This window comes from Stegodyphus dumicola, chromosome 5, assembly GCF_044657685.1.
Source record: "Stegodyphus dumicola isolate Sdum_Otavi_A_Nest chromosome 5, ASM4465768v1".
Lineage (NCBI taxonomy): Eukaryota > Metazoa > Arthropoda > Arachnida > Araneae > Eresidae > Stegodyphus > Stegodyphus dumicola.
This window is the reverse complement of record NC_140772.1, coordinates 35873949-35898542: the sequence shown is the minus strand read 5'-3', so window position 1 is coordinate 35898542 and position 24594 is coordinate 35873949. Positions and strand designations below refer to the sequence as shown.

The following is a 24594-nucleotide window of genomic DNA, read 5'->3' as shown; positions in this document are numbered from 1 at the left end:
GGATTACGTTATTCAAAATTCGATGACTCTATGTACCGTTGTTTTATCACAATACGAGAAATATACATACATTTATGCAGATTTTTCATTATTTAATTTCTTCAAATATAATGCAGGACTCTAACATTTTGTGGCAACAGTTTGAAAAGTGAACCGACATTTATGAGTCCGACGCAAAATACCAAAACGAAACTAATAGTCCTTCGGGATTCAAATCCCTTTGGACTAAAAAAAAAAGCGTCATAATTTTATGATGTAAACACATGTTTTACATTATAAGAAACAGCTCATAGTGTGCAGCCTTTTTATTTAGATAATATAAATGAATTTTACTTTGAAACCAATTTACCTGTAAAGCAGTTTTTCTTTGTTCGTCATATTAATTTAATCAATTTATTCACTTTTTAATTATTATTAAAATTCATATAAGGTAGTGTAGATGAATGAATCTTAAGCGAAACATGCGACCAAGATATTAAGATTTACTAACAATTGAATTTGAGTTAAACTGTATTCTGTATTTCTGGGCTCTTGTCACAATATTCGCTCAGACTAGAAAGTTATGCAAATTCAGTAGCATATACCATAGTTCGAAGGGGTTAATCCCCGTTGAATATTGGAGATTTCATTATGTCGCTGTTGAATCTTACTGAAAATATTTTCCTGCTGTGTTAATCAGGAACGACTGAAATTAGTTAATCGCTAAGGAGGGGTAAATATTTTATGAATTCAGAAATAGCGCATATGATCATATGTTATAGTTTGGAAGTTAGGATCTGGTTATAAATAATTTGGATCTTAGCGATCTTTTCTAACGTTATGTCGTTTTAGTGTGCAACCCAACAGGAATGGATAAATAAATCTTTGATTTTAATCTGGTTTATGTTCACCGTGAAATAATTGGTTAGGGTGATAGCTCGTTAACAAGTTAATTCGGTACTTTTCCGTTTTGTTGGCGCAAGCGATAAAGTCGCCAATAATGGTACAACTGATGTCAAGCGGTATATCCTCGATGGTAACCTTTTACGCTTCATTTTCAAAACAAGTCGCAGCCATTTCTTATAAGATTGATTGTTTCTTTCAATTGAATTTTTACCAGGTAATTCAATTTTATGCCCTAAGGCCATTAGCGGTAATTAAAGTCAAGGATGCAATCACACCGCTTATCCGAAGCCGAAGCTATAGAAAAGGCAAATTCAAGGCTTAAATTCATAAATTCTAATGAGAATGCATTAGCGAAGTAAAGCACTGCAGTTAGCATAATTTCTGAGTATGCTATTCGAACAAATTGAAATAATTCTTGCATTTAAACTTGTGTTCCAAATTAAGATGTAACTTGAAATAAATGTAGATAATTAGCAAGAGAATTAGATTTTTGTAGCATAGTTTACGTGAGATGAGATCACTTGGGGTCACGTGATACGAACCGGCGAATCAGGATGTTGAACCGTGAAAGCATAGTAAATTCTTAAATCAATGTGTTTTTACAAATTTATTGCCTTTATTTACTAGCTTTTTACGAAATTTTAAACGATATTAAAATGCATATGCCTTTAAAGTAAAAAATTCTTAGAGCTAACATTTGTTAACATTTTTTTTATGTGTATACTGTATGTTCTCGCCAATAAAGTCTACTTGGCGAGATTTGTGGCGGCGAAAAGGAAAAGTAACGATAATTCTTTGGTTAGCCGTTAGGTTGAAAATTCAGTTTAATTTCACGCCATGAGAAGTTATAAAAAAATTCACCATTTTAAGAAATGGTAACTGATGAATACAAATTGGCCTTTTAGGTAAACATCAAAAAGTTACATTCTGTACTTACTGAACCTCCTCTTTCCAGTATCGAGATGTTCTTATAAAATTTCCAACCTTATTCTGTAAAATTTTATATGTGGAAGACTGTGGGTTCAGTATTAAAGAAAATTACGCCTATAGCCACCTTTTTATAAGCACCTTGAATGTGGGAAATTTACATTTGCTGTTGAAAAACTGTCATGAAGCTTTGCTACTTATGAAGGAGATTCCGTAAGCAAAGTGCTTTCTGTTAGATACTTCATGTCTTCGATGCTTGGTGTTCGAATCTACAATGCTTTCCATTCGTGATCGATGCGCCCACTAGCGGCCGAGTGGCAAATCGCTGAACGCTGATAGTTCAGTCAGAGGTTCGAATACCGGTGAAAGGGCTGACTGCATGGACGTTTTTGTGGTTTTCCCCGTGTGTAACGTGCGTTTACATATGTGTCTCTCTTCATATTTATCTTAATATCAATGCATCCTTATGTTCGTATCTGTTAATATTTGTTTGTTTTTGCCTGTATATGTATCTATTCTTGTATTTGTTTGGTATATTTTTATGTATCTGTGTTATTCCAACAGCCATGCACACCCACAAAGTTATTGTCACGCAACCATTGTCAAACAATAATCCTCAGCCCCTGTTTGGCCATGTATTGATCTTTAGATCTGTATTATAAACTCCCGAGGCAGCCTCACGGGGCCCCAAGGAGTTGTTATTCCTAGATAGGGGAGGGCGTGGGACTCACGCCTGTTTACCTATGTTAAACACCAGGCGTCCCCGTCCTCCGTCACCTGTCACCTGTGTAACGTGCATACGAGCCAGTTTCCCTTAGAAAGTCCTTCATCAAGGCATCCTCCCCTCAGGCAGATAACTTTAGTGTGTTTTGCCATAATCTACCAAACCTAATTTATACGTGTTTATGGCATGTCTCGGTATGCAACAAATTCAGTTAAGGGGATATTAACTGTATGCGCTAACTGATGCGCATAAGATGAAAAAGCTGAATATAAACGTGTTTGTTTTATGAAAATTAAATTTAAACTATCTTTATTCCTAGGGGTAAGCTTTAAACACCATGTTGTGCACGCAGAGGTGACGCTTAACATCTATCAACTCTCGCTCGCAGTTAAGGCAATTAATGCCTCGCTCGGCTTGTCGGAAAGAATCCAAAATGCGCTCGTGGAGAGCGTTCAACCGCTAAATGTGATGCGTCCCCGCCAAACTAGGAAGAGTTCACAGACTACTTCGGTACACTTTCGCTTCTTTGAGGTGCTCGATCACTTTAATGAGGATGAATAGTACTTCCGACACTTGAATCGCGGCCTTCGATATCGATTATAAAAGTTTAAAAATAAACAGAAAGTTAAAAAAGTAATAAAGTAAATAAAATAATGTTTAAAGTAAATAGAGAAAACAAACAATAAGTAAAGTAAGCAAAAATAATAGAAATAAAGCAAATAGAATAATAGTGTTTAGAGTTAATAGAAAGTTAAAGACGTAACCGAACTGTCTTTAGGCTTAACTTCCATTTAAAAAGGAAAGCGTCTGCACTGAATGAATATAAATAACATGATTATGCTTCTTCGATTTTGCATTGATTTTTATCCTAATATTTCATCGCGAGTTATAATCGCAGCTTTAAACGGAATAATTCTCGCATCTAACACTTAATGACTTTTGCTGCTGCGAAATTATTTGTATTCGAATGATTTCAGATTAACTGAAGGCGGATTAACCGAAATGTGTTTTAACCGAATTTCATCTGAAAACGTTTATTTACTGTGGAACGATGAAAAAATTACGCTCGACATAAAAAGAAGCAACCTGTGGAAAATACAAAAAGAAATGAAAAATGGGTGTAATAACAGCAGCGATAGCAGACGATAGATATCATTCCATTTCATATAATTTAATGGTACGTGAGTTCGGTATATATAAATATTACACAATAAACACAAAACGTAAATGACTCTTTTACACGCATTTGAACTTAATGACATCGTTCAAAGTCTTTTGTAAATATTGTTAATGACATTTACAACTAAAATCTATCTTTTTATAAAGTGTTTTATTCTTCCATTATTTACTGTATTCGATGTTTAGTTTTGAATACTTGTTTAATTTATGTAACAAATAAATGCATTTATTAACTTTTTTAACCACAATTATTTGATTGGATTATTTGTTTACGGCAAAATATATGAGGGCTATATGTCTAAGGGAAAACGTCTTCATGGGAGAATAGGACTGGCGCTAGGCATTTCATCGCCCGGTGCTGTCACTGTGGGTTTTGAATCTTGATACCCGTTGCCTTCCTAAATTCTAAAGTTTTTTATCGCTCCTAAATTGTATCACCTAGTGTAATTGCACTGTCCTGTGCGCGCCGGTGCGGAGGACTGTTCAAGGCAATGTGGTTTGTATTCATGTTACATATGGAAAAGGCCCACCAGCGGCCGAGCGGTAAAGTCGCTGAACACTGGTAGTTCGGTCCGAGGTTCCAATCCCGCGAACGGGTTGGCTTCATGGGTGTTTTCGTGGTTTTCCCCATGTGTAACGTGTATACGAGCCAGTTTCCATTAGAAAGTCCTCCACGAAGGCATCCCTCCCCTTAGGCAGATAGCCCTAGCGTGCTTTGCTATAATTAAATACACCACACCACACCATATGGAAAAACCACGAAAACTCCCATGTAGCCAGCCTCCTCGCCGGGCTTCAACCCGGGTCGCATTGTTCTGTGATCTTACCGCTTGATAACTGATGGTTTTGGAAGTTCGAAATTTTATTCTCAATTTGTTCTTCCCGGTTTGATAATTTTTGTGCTGAGATGTTTCCTTCTCGCATAGTTCTTCCTCTATAATTTTGGTCGCGATGATTTCGGCCATTATATAAGACATAAACAAAAATAAGTAACAATAAAGCCTCTTTGTAATAATAAGCTTCTTCAGCAAAAGAAAAAATTGTCATTATCTTTGTGTTTCTATTTTTTCATCAATTTATGTAAATGATAGAAATAATTTTATTAAGTGTTATTATTTGGCACCCTTTGTGTGTAAAAAAAAAAAAGACGTGAAAGATTATATGATTTAATATACATTAATTTCATATAAACCTTTTCTTAGAATTGGGTATCTCTACATTTCTTATTTACGAAGAAATGTTTCTGATGGTGAAATGATAATTATGTTTTTTAGTTTACCTATCTGCACAGAGTAAACATTCACTCATTATAAAAATAATCTGTTTAAAATCTTTTATGGATTCGCGTGATTTACACTGCAAGGCTACCATTTCAAAGACAAAAGATCAGACGAGTTAAAAAAAACATTATTATAGAGTTTTTTTTTTGTGTGTGTGTAAGGTGAAAGATTAAATTAATAACTATAAAAGAAGACGAAATGGTGTAAACTGCTTTGTAACAAGATAATAATTTATCATCTTGAGCTGGAAGTTCACTTCACAATCATTTCCGCAGTTTTATTTCTTTTAAAATATCGCCGTGCGAACTATTAACTGCAATTTTGATTGCTCTTGCATGATCGCTCAGCCTTGAATATTCCTAATAGTATCATCCACTTGCTGCTTTTATTCCGTCCGATGCTAAATTTGCATCTTACGGTTTTGGCACATTTCGATTACTTAACTATGTTTTCTTCCTAGGTAAATAACTTGAAAGTTGATTATGATTATTTATTTGTTGTGTCTTCGTCTATTTATTTGCTGTGTCATCGTTATTTGTCAGCATTTCCCTTCTGATATGGCTTACATTGAAATCAGCAAGTGCTAAGTGATGTTGTCCCTGGTTTAAAATCGAGCGGAGGACTGTTCAAGGCAATGTGGTTTGTATTCATGTTACATATGGAAAAGGCCCACCAGCGGCCGAGCGGTAAAGTCGCTGAACACTGGTAGTTCGGTCCGAGGTTCCAATCCCGCGAACGGGTTGGCTTCATGGGTGTTTTCGTGGTTTTCCCCATGTGTAACGTGTATACGAGCCAGTTTCCATTAGAAAGTCCTCCACGAAGGCATCCCTCCCCTTAGGCAGATAGCCCTAGCGTGCTTTGCTATAATTAAATACACCACACCACACCATATGGAAAAACCACGAAAACTCCCATGTAGCCAGCCTCCTCGCCGGGCTTCAACCCGGGTCGCATTGTTCTGTGATCTTACCGCTTGATAACTGATGGTTTTGGAAGTTCGAAATTTTATTCTCAATTTGTTCTTCCCGGTTTGATAATTTTTGTGCTGAGATGTTTCCTTCTCGCATAGTTCTTCCTCTATAATTTTGGTCGCGATGATTTCGGCCATTATATAAGACATAAACAAAAATAAGTAACAATAAAGCCTCTTTGTAATAATAAGCTTCTTCAGCAAAAGAAAAAATTGTCATTATCTTTGTGTTTCTATTTTTTCATCAATTTATGTAAATGATAGAAATAATTTTATTAAGTGTTATTATTTGGCACCCTTTGTGTGTAAAAAAAAAAGACGTGAAAGATTATATGATTTAATATACATTAATTTCATATAAACCTTTTCTTAGAATTGGGTATCTCTACATTTCTTATTTACGAAGAAATGTTTCTGATGGTGAAATGATAATTATGTTTTTTAGTTTACCTATCTGCACAGAGTAAACATTCACTCATTATAAAAATAATCTGTTTAAAATCTTTTATGGATTCGCATGATTTACACTGCAAGGCTACCATTTCAAAGACAAAAGATCAGACGAGTTAAAAAAAACATTATTATAGAGTTTTTTTTTTTTTTTTTTTTTTTGTGTAAGGTGAAAGATTAAATTAATAACTATAAAAGAAGACGAAATGGTGTAAACTGCTTTGTAACAAGATAATAATTTATCATCTTGAGCTGGAAGTTCACTTCACAATCATTTCCGCAGTTTTATTTCTTTTAAAATATCGCCGTGCGAACTATTAACTGGAATTTTGATTGCTCTTGCATGATCGCTCAGCCTTGAATATTCCTAATAGTATCATCCACTTGCTGCTTTTATTCCGTCCGATGCTAAATTTGCATCTTACGGTTTTGGCACATTTCGATTACTTAACTATGTTTTCTTCCTAGGTAAATAACTTGAAAGTTGATTATGATTATTTATTTGTTGTGTCTTCGTCTATTTATTTGCTGTGTCATCGTTATTTGTCAGCATTTCCCTTCTGATATGGCTTACATTGAAATCAGCAAGTGCTAAGTGATGTTGTCCCTGGTTTAAAATCGAGCGAATAACACGGAAAGCCCTTCTAAGCCCAATGCTTAACAGGGCCCAATTTACAAAATTGGAGCCCGGAGGAAAATCTATTCAAAAAAAAAAAAAAAAAAAAAAAAACCTTCGTTTAATTTTTCTATCATTGTAGATGCAACAACTGTCTCAAGTACAACATTCATATTATTCTAACATTTACAGATACATGGATGATATTATTGCAATAAACAACGTCAATAAAATAGAATGCGATCACATTTATGCTTCATGTATGAAACTCAATAAAACTAACTCTCAACAATGAGATATTATTAACCTAGATTTGCAAATAATCAATTTTAAAGATATCAAAATTTTCGACAGAAGAAAAGAGTTTGATTTTCCTACTATAAAACTCATCCATTTACCCTCCAAAAACTCCAAAACATTAATACTTAATACCATACATACTCAATTGCTTAAAATAAAAAATATTTGCAACAAAGTCGAATACACTTACAAGAAGAAATCACTAACTTAGTCAAAATTCTCTTCGAGAATAAAACACCTCTATTCAGAATTTATATAACTCTAAAGAAAGCTGGTATTAACTACTTTTTTTTAAATTTCTCATCTAAAGTGATATGATAATTATTACTTAAACCTTAATCGGAGGTAATAGTTAGGTGACTACGATAAAAAATTTAATGTAAATATCTACAAGGATCTTGTTTCTTTTCTTCAATTATTATTTATACTATCTTTCTAATATTTTGAATTGAATAACTGAAAAATCTTATAACTGTTACTAAAAAAATGGGACTTCAAGTTTCTAAGACGTATTGTAGCCTGATTACGTGAAAACTTTTATATTTTGTAACATATATTTTAACATTTATTTATAACATTTATTTTTCTGTTTTTCCTCAACTTTGAGCCAGTACTGCATTCGCGTTTTAAGATTTACAGAAGACAGCATTTTTTAGAAGTTTCTTATGCCGCCATTTTGGAGTCGACATTCACCCTTCTCGTAGGTAGTAATTTTTACAGACCACACCAACATTTGGCACCCAAACGCAAAGTTTAACAGGGTAAAACATTTTGGACACATGTTATACGTAGTTCTGCTATTAGGCACTTTGAACCTTATCGCATTACTTTTTCAAAGAACTACAGTTTTTTGCTTCTATACAGAGCAGCTTTGAGTTCTACAAGAAATGCAGTTTGGTCGTCTGAAGAATTAAGTATATTTTCGTTTAGAAGATCGTCCTAAGATTTCATTAAGTTTGCAGTTTTTGCTTTTATTTCCAGTTGGTTTTTAGCTGATAAGGCTCAGATTTGAATTTATTATTTAAAGAAGGTTCATGAAAAGTTTTTCGTTTTCTTGGCATTAAAAGTTTAGTTTAGCATAATCGGGAACCATCCAATTTTTGAGTGTTGTTTATATGACAATTTGTTTTAAAGCATATTTGTTTTGCTCTTTATATTTAATTGCTTTTGAATTTCGGATTTGCATATAATGATTTTGGGTACTTTTTCGTTTCGCCGGGGCAAATCCTGCCAAGCAGACTTTATTGGCGACAACATACAGTATACGCATAAAAAACGTTAACAAATGTTAGTTCTAAGAATTTTTTATTTTGAAGGCATAGACATTTTAATATCGTTTAAAATTTTGTAAAAAGCCGATAAATAAAGACAATAAATTTGTAAAAAGACATTAATTTAAGAATTTACTATGCTTTCATGGTTCAACACCCTGATGCGCCGGTTCATATCACGTGATCCCAAGTGATCTCATCTTGCGAAAACTACGCTACAAAAATCTAATTTTCGCAGTAATTATCTACATTGATTTCAAGTTAAATCGTAATTTAGAATGCAAGTTTAAATGCAAGAACTATTTCAATTCGCACGAATAGCTTACTCAGAAATTATGTAAAACGCAGTGCTTTACTTCGCTAGTGCATTCTCATTAGAACTGATGACTCTTGACTTTGCCTTTTCTATATTTTTGCCTTCGGGTGAGGGGTGTGATTGCATCCTAATTGACTTAATTACCGCGAATGGCTTCAGGGCATAAAATTTAACTATAAATTCTATGTAATTGTATGCCAGTATTGAAAAATACAATCAATCTGATAAGAAATGGCTACCACTTGTTTTGAAAATGAGGCGTGAAAGGTTACCAGCGAGGATATTCCTTTTGGCATCAGTTGTACCATTATTGGCGACTTTATCGCCTGCGCCGGCAAAACGGAAAAGTACCTGATTTTGTACCAATTTGATTTTTTAATGGTCTTTTTTTGAGAGTCAGTTTTTTTTGAGAGAGGCACAATGTTACTTTTATTCGTTTTTCCAAGTGTTTCGAAGGCATGTAGGGAAAGTCCTGGTACATTATGAGCTTTCGGTTTTACATGAAATTTAATGTCTTAAATGAAAATTTGACAGATTCTTTTTCGACTTTTGAACTCAAATGAACCAGGACGAAACACGTTTTAGAAACATATTTTTCGACTTTTATGAAGCTTTAATTCATTTTCCCCTGATGAGTTCGAAACTGGAGTTTCAGTAAAAGAAGATTAATTTATATTTTTATATTTTTTATTACCTTGTATTTTTCCCTTTTTGCATTTTCATTTTTATTTTTAGAGTTTGTACTACTACGAATTCTTAATTTAATTTTCATTTGTTTTGGATATCGTGTTAAACCTCTTATACACGATTGCAATTACTAATATTGCTAACGAATAACCTTGCTTTGACCACAATTTACTTTTAACTTTGTATTCTTTAAGTCTCTTTTTTTCTCTCTCTCTCTATATATTATATGTGTGTGTACGTGTGTAATATCAGAAAAGTTTTTTATTTTTATTTTTTCATGTATTTGCGAATTAGGTTCTAAATTTCTTACTTTTGTGTGTCTCTCTCAATTGTATGTATTTATATATTACTGTATACCCTTTCAGTTGCTAGCATGACGTAAATCTACTTGATAAATCATTTATATCTTTATGATTTAAAATTGATTAGACTGATATCAATCTCCGCTCAAATTTTGTAGAGCGACTTTAAAATTTATCTTTTTAATTTGAGAAAAGAATGGAATGGTATGGATGTATCACAAGGCTACTTCACCTCGAGAGAATTAGAATAAGCATTTTCTAGCATCGTAGCATTAACGCCACACCTCAGCATTTTCGAACGTCAAAATAAATTCAGCTTATGCCACTTTACTATCTGTGTTGGAACTGTGCGTCTTCTCGTCGCATTCAGTCTCAATTCATCATATTTCATTCAATCTCATAATTAAGAAAAATGAATGGCGATAAAAACTGAATGAAGGAGGAAAAACTAACAAATCTTTATTTTAGTTCTTTTTACAAGCAAATTAGTCAATGGTGAAGTGCAGGTGAAGTATCTCGTGCAACATTCTTCCTACGTCTAATTACAAGACGTCTACTAGCTGACGATTCATCATCCATTTGAATTAGAGCTCGCAAATCATTATTAGCTTTCAGGTATGAATGTAATGGCTTTCTCCATTAAATTATAACAAAAACATCAAAATAACCGCACGAGGCAGATTCTGGAAGCAACCAACTCGCATCCTTTTGTATGACTTTGCCCGTTACTTTTCAGTCATCCATCAAATATGCCAAAAGGAATAGGTACAGTAAAGAACTAAAGACGGAAAAAATGTTTGTTTTTGTCTTCCCTAGCCTTGTAATTATCGTCATTTGAATTGGATAACTTTTTCAAAATAAACCAAGAAAAGTGAAATCTTTTTTTAATATGTTCAGCGCGATAAAAATACAGTTTATTTATTAGCTTTTTTTCCCTTCAGCATTTCTGAACTTGGTCTAGCTGTTAATGTGGTACTTTTTCTAGCTTATGCTAGGATTGTGGGTAAGGTTACTTAAATTTCGTTGGTAAGAAAATTCCACCAAGAGAATGGAAGTAGGGAACTAAACTTTTGGTGTCATTCTCGAGGATATTCTTAATCAAAATTGGGATTGAATGATCAAAGCTCTGTTTTCAGATCTTCGTCCTCGAAGTACCAATGATAGGCACAGCTGTTCTTGCCGAGGTTTAGCCATGCAACTAATGCCGAGACCTTGGATAATTAACAAATCTACAGCAAAATCAGTGCTTCATATTACTGAATGTTTTATATTTGCACAAACGTAATGAGATATTCCTGGGCTATGGTCTAAGGCTTAACACGAAATTCAGTTGTTTCATACAACATTTATAAACATTGTCTAAAAGTAATTTTATAAAAAGCTCAATTATTTTCAGCTCGAAATAAAATTTGAGCTTATTGCATTAATTAAAAAGCTTACTATCGTAGTCGCACGTGATCTGCGGCTATTTCTCATTATCATTTTATACATGATTCCATACATTTTTATGCCCACTTCGAAAACGAATATTTAATCCCTTTTAAGTACTTGATAGAAAACATTTATGATTGATGTGCATGGATTTAAGACCTAAGCTATATGAATTCTCCTGCGTTATATCGATTTATACTTTTCTAAATTTAAAAATATAAACTTTTTGTAGTTAAATTCAGTTTCGCACGAGTAATGCTTTTATTTCTGTGTCATTTTAATAACAATCTTAAAATGGTAGCTGAAAATTCATATCCTTGCTTTTTCAAATTTCCCGTTCATTGTTAATTCTAAATGTGAATATTGGTTTTCTGGATAAGGTAACGCATGAAGAATTAAGTAAATTATATTGAATTTTACGGGTATCGAGACAAACGAGAGTTAGGAGAAAATTAATATTTAGCAATGTAAATTAAATATCTAAAAAATAAAACACAATTTTCGAATTATTTTTAAATTCTTCATCTACAAACATCTCCTTCCCATATTATCTCTATGTCTAATTTTGGTTAGTTGAGAAACATTTTTCAATTTCTGAATTCTGTTCAAGTGTCGGAAATTAAAAGGAATTCCCGTACACGCTTTTGTGGTATATTTAATTACCACTACATAGACGCAGTAAATTGAAGTTATCTTTTTCAACTTTAGACGAGGGCATGATCAGTTTTTTAACGCTATATAACTTCTAAATTTAATCTGGAAATTAATCCACTCATTTTTTGAATGCAATAGTCAGCAAATGGATCCGCTAATTTGAAGCCTCCGATTTTGCCTCAGGGAAAGAGCTATGATGGTTTTTCAATGATTATCAGTTTGTAACTTTTCTTTTTTAATAATTAACTTTTAATATAGCATGTATATTTATATATATAGGATATTTTAAGGCGTAGTCGTGATGGTTGCGTGGGAAATGCAGGAAAAAGCTATTTTCGGCGAATCACCATCTTTATTTTTAAGCACATCAAAATCATTTCTTTACAGACAATATACGATTTGATCATAAGCAATTACAATAATTTTTATACACATGTTACATCATCTTAGATAAAGAACAAAGGAGGGCATAGCAGCGTAGAGATGTTTTCATGGCAGAAGTTAGGAAAAAGGAATGACGTAGTTGCTTGCGAAGCAGTATTTATACTAAGTAGGTGCATAAGTACAGCTAAGCTGTGATTGGTTAATTTTAGGTTTTTGTTGCCCTTTTTCAAGCAGCGTTATATAACTTGGAAAGATCTCGAATTTGGAAGAATAGATGAATTTACGGAGAGAACACCAAATTTAAAATAGTCAATTTTAAGGTTGCAAATCATTTCTTAGAGTAGATAATAGTAGTAATCATCATATTTTATTACATCTTATATATATATATTATAGAAAAAATAGTAATAAATTTAGAATCAAATCCACAACGACATGAAAGAAATGAAATTTAAAACTAGTAAAATCCCAAAATCTTTCAATAAAAATGTGAAAAAACATGAAATCAGTGTTTTTAAACCAGACGAAATCTCGAAAACAACAGAAATATATAAAAATTTATAAAATAGTGAAAGGTGTAAAATCAAATTTGATTTAACGTTTTCAAGAGGAGGTAGATCATATTCAATTGAATTCCTCTCCCAGGAAAACCATTGTGTTTCTGTTCATCCAAAATTAGCTGATGAACTATCTTAAGTTATTTAATTCCTTAAATTCTGAATTCCTTTTCGACACAGCAACCCTCCTTTCATATGAAATAAAAATGTACGAAAACAAATTTAAATGAAATAAATTCAGTGCTTAATAAAGCAAAAGTAAAATACATACTTTTTACTAACATGGAAATTCAAATTAAAATGTAATAATTTACAAAATATGTTAAAAATTAACGCAGAACAAAAATTTTGAACTTACTATTGGGAGAACAAAGGAACAAAGGATAGTAATTCAAAAGGAAAAAGTAGGTGCTAATGGTTGCCTGTCTGGCACAATTGGTGATACACATTGGCAATGGAAAGTTTGAAATATCGATGGAAAGTTCGTTATTGGATAAATTATGCATTGATAAAACACAAGTGGTGCCCAAACCAAAGAAAATTCGCCTGTGAAGTTTTTGGCCCATAGAATTATATAAGGTTGGCAAATATCCAATGTGTTGGCTTAGTATTATATTCTAGAGCAGCGATTCCCAACGTTTTCACTAACGCGTAGCATTTAAACAAAAATTGAAAACCTTTAGTACCACCACAACAAAGTACTATTACCACCACCACTCTTGAACAAAGCTCAGATCGCATAAATATACGAGTTTTAGAGAAAAATTCAACCAGGATATTGGGGTTTTAATTTTTGAATTTTATATTTAAAATATTTTGCTTCTTTGCGCACCACCTATTCTTCTCTTGTGTACCACCAGTGGTACGCATACCGCCATTGAGAACCAGTTGAGAACCCCTGCTCTACACAGTAATCTTATTCCAAAATCTAAAAGCGAAACTGAGCTTTGAATTATCTTAAGTTTTCTTGATTCCTCAAATAATCGCTTCCCGAAGCTACATAAAATCGTGCTTCCGATAGTACCGATGGTACGGCTAGGATCTGTACCTAGGCAGTCTCGGCCACGGGGGTATAAAATTTATGAACTTGGTGGTTCTGAAGGCTCTGGGAAAGGTCACTTATTGGCCGGCCTCGGAGTCTGGCACGTCCTAGCGCGGCGTGGTGCTAGTAACCCGTGGGGTTTTCCCCCGGGGTCGCTGGGTAATGTCCCGCTGCGACGGGCTCGCCCGAGCGACTGGTAGGAGCACTTGACGACCGGTGCTGCCTGGGGCCCGTCTCCAGGTGGTGCGCGGCTCTTCTGGAGGGTAATAGTGGAGGTTGAACCTCCATGATGTGCCCAAAGGGGGAGTCGACCTGCAGTGGGATTTAGTTCTCGGAGCAGGGAAGCCAAAACGCTGAAGTACCGATGGTACGCGTACCATCGGTTGAGAACCTCTAGAATCTAAAACATTTAAATCGTGAAAATCAAATATCTAACAACCAAACTGAATACTTGAAATTTTAATAGCCCTAACATACAGAACTAAAACAATCCTTCTATTTCAAACGCTCATAGCAAACAATTTAATTTTCTCATGTTTATCCAATATATCAAATTAAACTTTGCCTGACTTTTTTCACATATAACAGGTAGTTAATATAACAGAAGTTTTTTGTCACATATATAACAGTTACTGAATGTAAGATCTTTCTATCACACCATGCTCTTACATTCAGTAACTGTTATATATGTGACAAAAAACTTCTGTTATATTAACTACCTGTTATATGTGAAAAATCCTCTGTGTATTGCTGTAATCATTTACATTCATTATGTCACTATGTTCTCTATTTTTATGTTATATTGTCATTAAGTCTAATTCTACTGTCTATATTTTACTCATTGTATATTATTGGGCTGCCCAACATCAGACTGTACTTTAGCTTATGTATATTCTATATTTGTGTGTATTACACCTTTGTAAAATTTTTGTTTATTGTCAAAACTCGGCCTTTTTGGCCCCGCATGCTTTTGTTATTTTATTTAATAAATGTGGGGCCTGGGCGGTTGTTGGGACTGTCTTTCGTGGGCATTTGGTCTGTTGGACTGCCCCCGGGTTGAATTTGGCTTTGGGTTTGGGCGCCTGGTGCGTGGCGTCTTGTGATTCCTCTTTAGGCTCTAGATATAGGTGGACGTGGTGCTATACCGATTAACCTTTTGAAACGTAAAGGGACAGTGCCCACGTCCTCCGTTGCTTATCGCTTATCACACCATGCACTTCTAGTATGTAATTAAAAGAAGCAAAGGACAATGCTTTCTTCATCCGACATCCAAATTTTTCAAACATCAATCCTTGATACCCTTTTTATTGAAGTTAGATTTGTTAACGTATTGCTTTCACATCCGCCTTTGCCGTCTGACCGTGAATTCAAAATTCACATTATCACATTATGTATGTCTTCATGGCTATCATATGTGCTACGTTTCAATGTGCGTGGACTGACATAGACAACAGACTGTATGTGTTTCGCATGAAGAAAGGATCTCATATAGAACATGTGTAAGAAAGTTGGACAGGGAAAATTAATTTGATGCATCATATATCAATATGGGGCAATTAAATTATTTGCTATAACCCTTCTTAACGGGATGATTCTTTTTGGCTTGACTTGCAATAAAACGCAGCCAATGTACGACCCCATGCTTTGCATTTTCTCGCTTTTAACAAACATACTGAAGAGCCTTTTAATGATCACAAAAACTGCACGGGATCCTTAAAAGTTGACCATGCAGGTACCCGTACAACGTTTCTTATATTACACCATACGTTTTAAGACTCGAAGTTACTACAATCGAATGCAGATTTAAGGTTCAGCTATCACACCTTAGCTGATAATTTAACCTTCACAACTCTTTCAAATACCCTATACCTAGCCTGTCAGATATTATTTTTTCCACTTTTAATTTTTTCCGACAAGACGGTTTTCTTTTAAACATACAACCTCCACTCTGTTAAAAAGCCGCCACGGTGATTACACAGCGACTGCAATTTCGTGACATCAAAAAAAAAAAAAAAAAGAAGGAAAAAAAAAAAAAAAAGTGAGAGAGAAAAATTCGCGCAGAGAGAGCATGGCGGGCAATGAAGCGTTGAGTTGCGCTGCTGCTGTCACACAAAGAAGTCAACTTTCATTTGCGATCCTAGGTTCTAATGGAGGGATGAAAATAGCTTGGAGGAAATACGAGAGGAAAGTAGAGATGGGGGGCAGAGGAAACACATAATTCCGGCATTTTGTTTTCTTTCTGTTTTGATTTCCGATTGTCCAAGGAAAAGAAAAGGTTAAGGTTCAGTAGTAGATGAATGCCGAAAAAGAATTAGCATGGCTCTACTGAGGAGCAATCTGATGGCGCATTTCTTCCAACGAATTTGAGATCAACAAATTTCAAGCACCGAACGTGGTATGAAAATGTTTTGAATGTTTAATATGTTGATCATGAAACTAGTTTGAATTCAAATGAGCTCAAGGTGAAAGTAAGATTCTTCGTTAATTTAAAAAAGTATTTATTTTTGATTAACAGAAGTAAATATTTACTTTTGATTAAATATTTACTTTTAAATAATAAAAGTAAATATTAATAGATTAAATATTTACTTTTGATTAAATATTTACTAGCTGAAGCTAGTTTGAATTAAATCTAACCCCATGTCAAACAAAATAAGATTCTTAATCAACTGAAATAAATATAGAAAGACTTGGTTTAAGTCTTTAATTCGTTCCTGAAGATAGTTCGTCACCCGAAATATTCGTAACCGAAAATGAGTTTCCCATGGGAATTAATCTAAAATGGATTAACTCGTTCCTTGAATCCAAATGATTGATTAGAAAAGACTACTTTGTGCGTAAGACTGCCACAAAACCAGTGGCAGTCTAATACATATGCCGGGTGTTTCAGCGCAGCGGTTACAACCCTTCAGGAGAGATAGAGTAACCTTAGACGATGGAACATCACAGCAATGCCGGAAACGTCTTTTTGGTGCAGTAGTGACAGCACAAAATACAAGAAAGGAAGGACACGAACAGGTTGAGAGAACATGTTTATTGAAATTATTAGTAGAAAATATGGTACAGTAGAAACCAAGAAATAAAAACAAAAGAAGCAAGGGTCAAAGCAGGTAACGATCGTCATCAAAGAATGTATTCGAAATTATGTCTTCGGACCGTGATTCAGGCCTCAAATCTTCGGCGCATGCGAGATCTGATGTTCTGGAAATTACCGGGCCTATCCTGGACTTTCCCAGTAACTGCCATCATGCGTGCAGCAAGTTCCACAGAACTGTTAACGGGGGTTTCGTACATCAGTGTTTTGACGTATCCTCAGAGAAAGAAGTCAATGAAAATGATCTTGTCGGCCAATGGCGATCTTGTCGTCCAATGCTGTGGACCATCCCTACTACCGCGGCAGGAAAGCGTTTGCGACCATGAATTGCTGTGTGCTTTTTCATCGTCTATGTATACTCTAGCTCTCCTGAAAGTTCGTAACTGACGTGCTGAAATCCCCTGTATAATAACATGTGCACAATATTAAACACACAAAAAGTAGGAAAACTTGCCGTGAGAACATATTATCATATCTTTACGATCTTCACGGCTTATGCAAAGAACGTGAAGAAATTAAAGGTATAAAATTTTAGATGGAATTTTAGATTTAAAATGGAATCCTTTTCTGTAAACATAGCCAGCTGCTGTTTTGGGGATTCTTTTAAAATCTTTTTCTTAATGCTGATATATTCTGTATGAGAACCGCCGTGCCTTGGTCCCATAAAACATTTATCCAGCGCGATATATTTCTGTCTAAGTTTAAAAAGGCTCCCAAAGAACGACATGGCAGTACATTACAAATATTTATGCTACGGCTTACTATTGGTTTACCAGGTTTATTATATAACTGAGAACATCATCCCTTCATTCTTTTTCTGAAGACATTTCAACTGTCTTTTATCTTTCACCTGCCTCAGAGTTGTTTCAGTTCTTCAGTGCTATGTTCATTTTACTGGTCTTCTTGCAATTCTTTCACGTCTTCATTATTAACTTCCAAGCAAAAGTTTCCAGTTTTGCTTAAAGGTAAAATATCATCAATAAATAAACTTTCTTAGTATCTGGAGTATTCAGAGTCTTTGCCTGGAACACAATCTGGCTACCATTTCCTCCAAGCTGAATTCATGGTCCGGTAAGATACTTGCTGTCAGGCTTTGTCTATGTGATTAAACGCTGGAAAATATTAACAGGATGTTTCCAGAAGTCTTTTTTAAGGGTAAATCCTGGGTCTGGGATTATCTGAAATCACTTTTCAAAAGTGCTTTTGTGTAAAGCTACTTGAAATTTGAAGTAACCTCCTGCTGCTATCAGAGAAGTCGTGTTATGAAGCAAGAATTTCAATGTGGTGAAATCTAACTCTGCCACTAACGCATCTGCGCATATATTAATTTGCAAAGCTTGGGGGATGATTGGTTGCACTGTCTATCACGAGAAGGCACTTTAATGGCAGATGGTTTTCTCGTATTTCTCCATACTTGGGGCAAAACCTTCATGAATGTACTCAATAAAATTTGCTAAGTTACGGAAGCCTTATAATTATCTTTGCTCACAACGGGCAATATATAGTAATATCCCTTTTAACTGGCAGCAACGGGACCTCACTGATTCCTCACGATTGAATATATATTTCCAGAAATTATTTGTTCTTGCTTTGAGATGCCATCTGTGGAAACTGCAACACGAGAATTCCATTTGTTGTGATTTTTATCTATAGGCCTCAAACATGGAGGTAGGAAGTAAGATGGAGTTGCCCTAAACAAGTTTCTCCCGTACCCTCCTCTGAAGCACCGGCGATCCCTACGTGGTGACCAAAACTTTGGGTCATTTACCATTGAGTTCAATGGGATTTGATGCGTTCGGATGTAAATATTTTGTAATTACGTCGTAAATATACATATAAATGTATATATTTTCTTTTTCTACAACACTTCAGAGTCCTAAGTATATGAAAGCAACATATTTTTAAACAACATTTCATTCTGAACGGTATTAAATGCTATACTTTTCACAGGACAGTTTTCTCAGAATGGTTTAATTTGAATGAAATATTTTCGCAAGTTTTCGTTAATTACATTAGAAAAAAAATTAATGTAATTCGATTTTATTCGGTTATTACAAAAAAAATTAAGATCAAAGTTTATTGTATTATTAATATTAAAATTATGCATTATTTCTTTTCTATTTATAGAGCTTCTTCTTAAAATACTTTCTTAAATATGACATGATTTTTTGGCTTCTGAGGCATCTTTTAAATCGAAAAATGTAAGTCAATTTATAATTAATGCTCTATTCAGTTCATTTTAAATTAGAGAATTATTAGGAATTAGCGAAATACTTTAAATAGTACTTGACTTTCTCTGAACATTTCTGAAAGGGAATAAAATAAGTTTTTTTTAAAGTATTATTTAAAACTTGTAACTGAGTTATTATAAAATGTAAGCCGTGAAGATCGTACAGATATGATAATATGTTCTCACGGCAAGTTTTCCTACTTTTTGTGTGTTTAATTTTTTAAATTAAAAATAAATATTTTAATTTCTTTTAATTATACTTATCAGATTTTTTTTACCTTTCATTTCAACAATACATATTCCAAAACTCTTTATTACTTTCTTAAGTGCGCATCTCGTAGCATTTGCTTTACAATACCTTTTAACAGATTGCTTTCCAATACGAACAATTCTTGCTTAAATAGTTTTATAATGTATTTGTCAACAGGATTTCCGTTTATGTTTACAATTCAATATTAAGGTTATTATATTTAGATAACATTTATAATAATTATAAATTAGATACATTTAATCATTAGATTTCTTCACAGTACTTTCACAGTTGTTTATAAGTGAATAAATTCTTCATTTCAAATACATTTATAAGTAATTTAATGAATATTTATGTATTCTGTCAAAGGCAGATACATGCTTTTTGCAATAATATGCAACAATAATATATGGATGTGAAAAAAATTTGTTTTATTTAAAACATTTTGGCGTTTGGAAAATAAAATAAAAGTAGCGAATACTCTATCAAGGGTATCGAAAGACATATACAATTTTAAATGTACCGTAAGGTATTTTTCATTCTTTTAAGCATAACATTTTTCTTAAAATCTATATTTTTGTAGTGCAACAGCTTAGAATTTTATAAAACAAACTCATAATCAAAATCGCGCTGTTGTTAGTTATCGAAAAATAACCAAGATGTGATTTTTGCGTAAATGTCAGTAAACTATACAAATTGCTATTATCCATCCCACTATGAATGTTTCTTTCATGCGAAAGTGTCCCTTTTTCGATTTGTATGGAACTGTCTTGTGTCGAAATACTATCAGAACCGTGTCAATCGAGCTTCTGAATGTAAACAAAGAACACCCCATCTGGTGACCCAAGCTTCAAAGTAGTGCTTCACTTCTAGTGCGGACTGGCCCCTCCTTCCTTTCCTACCTCCATGGCCTCAAATAAATGATTAATATTGAAAAGCGTTAAGATTGTTTAAAATTAAAACACGAAAACAGGGCTCATATTTGTAAAAATTCAACATTTTAAAATTACCATATTTGTTATCAAGTGAAATTTATGAATTTTTTAGTGTGACGGCGAATAACTTCGAATGTCTGCTTAAAAGATTATATCGTAGTTTAAAAAAAATCGCTCTATATACAATGAAGATTCATAACATCAAGTACTGATACAAACGAACGTTTCTGAGCAAATCTTATGAAAGTCTGCAATCCTTCTTCAAAGTCCTTCTGCATAACTTTCTTGCTTTGCATGTCTTTTACTTCTTCGTCCTCCTTCTCATCTTTTTTCTGAACAGTACATAACAGGTTATTCCGTCGTCATCTTGAGAATGTGCGGTAGAAACAGAATTGTCTATATCCACCCGAACATGCACTTCTTCACTAATACTAACTGTCTCAGAACATGTAACTAAATCCAAGATGTTGAGGCCATGAACGTATTTTAAAACCAAGAGAAACTTCGTCACTCGACTCTTCTTCTATAAACATTATCATAGGATAGAACTTAAGCCAACAACGACGTAAGTTAACGCACCTTTCAAAGCAAAAGATAAATAAATTGACTTCTCAAAGGAATTTTTTTTTTTACGTCTGCATGACTAAAGTGAATAAATAATTTATTTTAATGAACGTTCACGCTATGGCATAACCTGCCAAATATGAGAGACTGCAGGGAAAGGGTGAATGATGTATACAATAATTATCATATATAAATTGTTGAATATTAATCTGTGATGATGACTTCCTTGAAACGGTACGGTCTGGATAACTGTTATGCTCTTACGAAAAAAAAAGGGCAACATTTTTCATCGCGTTTCGCAGTTTAACTTCACCCCCCCCCCCAAAATACCTCAAAAATATATTTAATTTTCATTGTGTTATAAAATAAGTCGATCTAATTTTTACTTCCTTGTACGAAGTAAAAAGGAAGTATTGTAATCGCGAAAAGTTTCAGGCAACATATTTCAACGAAAATATCCATTTTGACCGCTATCGAATGCAATTTAACGATGTTTTTGCGTGATATCTGCACGTAAGGACAGAATAAAAGACTCTTTTCCTCCAAAAAAAAAAATATAAAACTGCTTTAAAATTAATTCTGAAGAAAATTTTTCGTGGCGTCTGTACGTACGTACGTACATACGTACGAGACGCATAACTCAAAAACGAGTAGCCTCAGAATGTTGAAATTTTGTATATAGGACTGCTATAACATGTAGATGTGCACCTCGTATTTTGGTTGCAATCGGCCGCACCAAACGTATATAAATATATTTATATATACAGGGTGATTATAATTAAAGTTTAAGTTTCAAAACGCTATAAAAAAAAGAACCACTGATGAAAATGATGTGAAATTTGAAAGGAATGTTATTGAAGAAGGCGGAAAGCGTATGGCAGAAGAAAAAATTTAGTTTCAAAAGGTAACAACAGATGGCGCTGTAAGCGGCAGAATCACGACTAGAAACGAGAAATGATTCGTAAAACAACGGCTAAGGTGAAAGTTACACATTAAAACGCATTGACAAATTAGAATTGTTGAATAATTTTATTTGCATGACTGTACATATCACATCGAAAGGGACAAATCGGTTTCAAGACTTTTGCGGCGACATACCGCATAAGAACCATTCATCAAAGAAGTTCGGAACTGTCGCGAGACTGGCGCAAAACATGTTCAATATGGTGTCCACCGTTGTGTGCAACAAGTTGAAAGCGGCAAACAGCATGTTCCACAACGGATCGCAGTGTCTCCGGGGTGATGTTCAGAATGTCTTGCGAAATGCGTGCCTTTAATTCCGCTAAATTTGCAATTGGAGCACGGAACACAACATCCTTGAGATATCCCCACAGCCAGAAATCACACGGAGTAAGATCAGGCGATCGGGACGGCCAGGCTGTAGGGAAATGACGGCTGATAATTCGAGCATTTCAGAAATGGCGCCTCAGCAGCTGCTTCACGGGATGTGCAATGTGCGGAGGAGCGCCATCTTGCATAAAAATGATTTCATCCACACATCCACGCTGTTGCAGAGCTGGAATCACGTGGCTGCGCAAAAGAGACGCATACCTCTGACCAGTGACGGTTGCGGTAACAGGACCGGAAGCACCCGTCTGCTCGAAAAGATATGGTTGTAGGATGAATGATGCCGTAAAGCCACACCATACCGTGACCTTTTCAGGATGAAATGGTACGGGGTGCGTTGCCAGTGGATTTTTCTGTTGCCCATATTCGACAATTCTGGGTGTTCACGTATCCTGTCAGATGGAAATGGGCTTCATCTGTCCACAAAATTTTCCACGGCCATTCATTATCCACTTCCATGCGAGCCAGGAATACTAACGCAAACGTCTCCCTAGCTGTCAGGTCAGACGGAAGCAACTCCTGCACATGGCCAATTTTGTACGGATAGCATTGCAGGATGTTTCGTACAATTTTCAGCACCGTGCTCGTAGGCCTGTCCAATGTTCGGGCAATTCCTCGTGCACTGCACGGTTGCACACCACCGGCCGACCTCGGCTCCCTCTACCAGATTGCACATCAAACGAACCTGTCATTTCGAATTTTTGCATCATTTTCTTTAGACCTACGACACTCATTGGACCAACGCCTTCTTTTATACCCTTCAATGTCCTGAATTTTTGCAGAGCTACTCTTGAACAATCATCATTCTTGTAATACAGCTTTACCAGCAGAGCGCGGTCCTGCAGTGAAACACCCATGGCGAACGTCTGAGACGTGAAATGAGGAATAGCCTGGTACCTGGCGGCTTTATAACACTGAAATTTAACTAACATTTTAATTTACGTCTTCTTCCGCTTGCAGCGCTATCTGTTGCTAACTTTTGAAACTAAATTTTTTCTTCTACCATACGCTTTCCGCCTTCTTCAATAATGTTCCTTTCAAATTTGACATCATTTTCATGAGTGGTTCTTTTTTTATAGCGTTTTGAAACTTAAACTTTAATTATAATCACCCTGTATATCCACTTTGTTACCCGGCTCAGTGATCTCAGTTTCTTTACTCTTATATGTTTGTAAATTGTACATTTTTTGCTTTAAAAATGATTGAATTATGTTGTTTTTATCTTCCGGTTAAGGGTTTTATGCCTTTCGTAATTCTGGAAGCAATATTTGTACAATTATCAACCATTTAAATGCTGTTTAAGTGCGGTTAAGTTTTAAATAACATGGCGGACATATTTGTTTACATTTGAAACAGCAGAATTGTAGATTTGTTGCCAATCTAGAGAGACTAAGCTTCGCAACACAAAAATAACGCCTTCATTTATTATTGCGAATTAAATCATGCTTAATCCTTTATGGAATTTTTTCGAGGAAATAAGTGTTTAAGATTTACTTCGTAATTTTTAATGTAGATATTTTGAGTTTTTATGTATTTTTGCCTTGTCGCGAAGTGAGAGCTGAATTAATTGAATGAGAAATACTAAATCGTCTGTGAAAAACTGTTTCTTTTCTGTTTTGTTTGCTTAATTTCTTTCATACATCGTTTTAGCTTTATTATAGTATTTGAATAGAACATGTGGCAACGATAATTCTTCAAATGATATAAAGTTTGTGCATTCAGAGTGTCGTTATAGTAAACAAATATAGTGAATTTTAAAGAGTGCATTTATTCTATTGTGGTTTATGCGCTGTCGACGAAGTAGATTTAATTTAATCCAGTCAATTTAAATGAAATTCAAGAAAAAATGCGTATTATTTAATATTTCGTACAAGGAAGTCATGTGGTGTACACATCAGATTTTTTCTTTGGTAACAATGCATTGTTTCAGTACAAATAGGCACTAATGGTGGTTTTTCTTTAAAGAGGTCTTATTATTTTGAATTCGCCATATCCGATATCGCCGCTACTTAGAATTTGCAGAAAATTTGTGCGGGCGGGATCAAGCATACATAAGTGTACGTATCTGGGACTGGCTGTAATCCTTAGATCTTAAATCCCTGACTGCTTAGAACTTACGTCTATCCCATTGATGATATTTAAACGATACTGTGAACACTGTCTTATTGAACAAAAAGCCATGTGACATTATGTGTGATA

General features: G+C 34.5%; 1 protein-coding gene across 1 annotated transcript in view; it reads left to right on the top strand.

Annotated features, from left to right (window-relative positions):
- LOC118186622 (cuticlin-3-like) overlaps positions 1–24594 on the top strand; it is a 217709-nt gene that overhangs the window by 56747 nt on the left and 136368 nt on the right. The window lies entirely within an intron of this gene.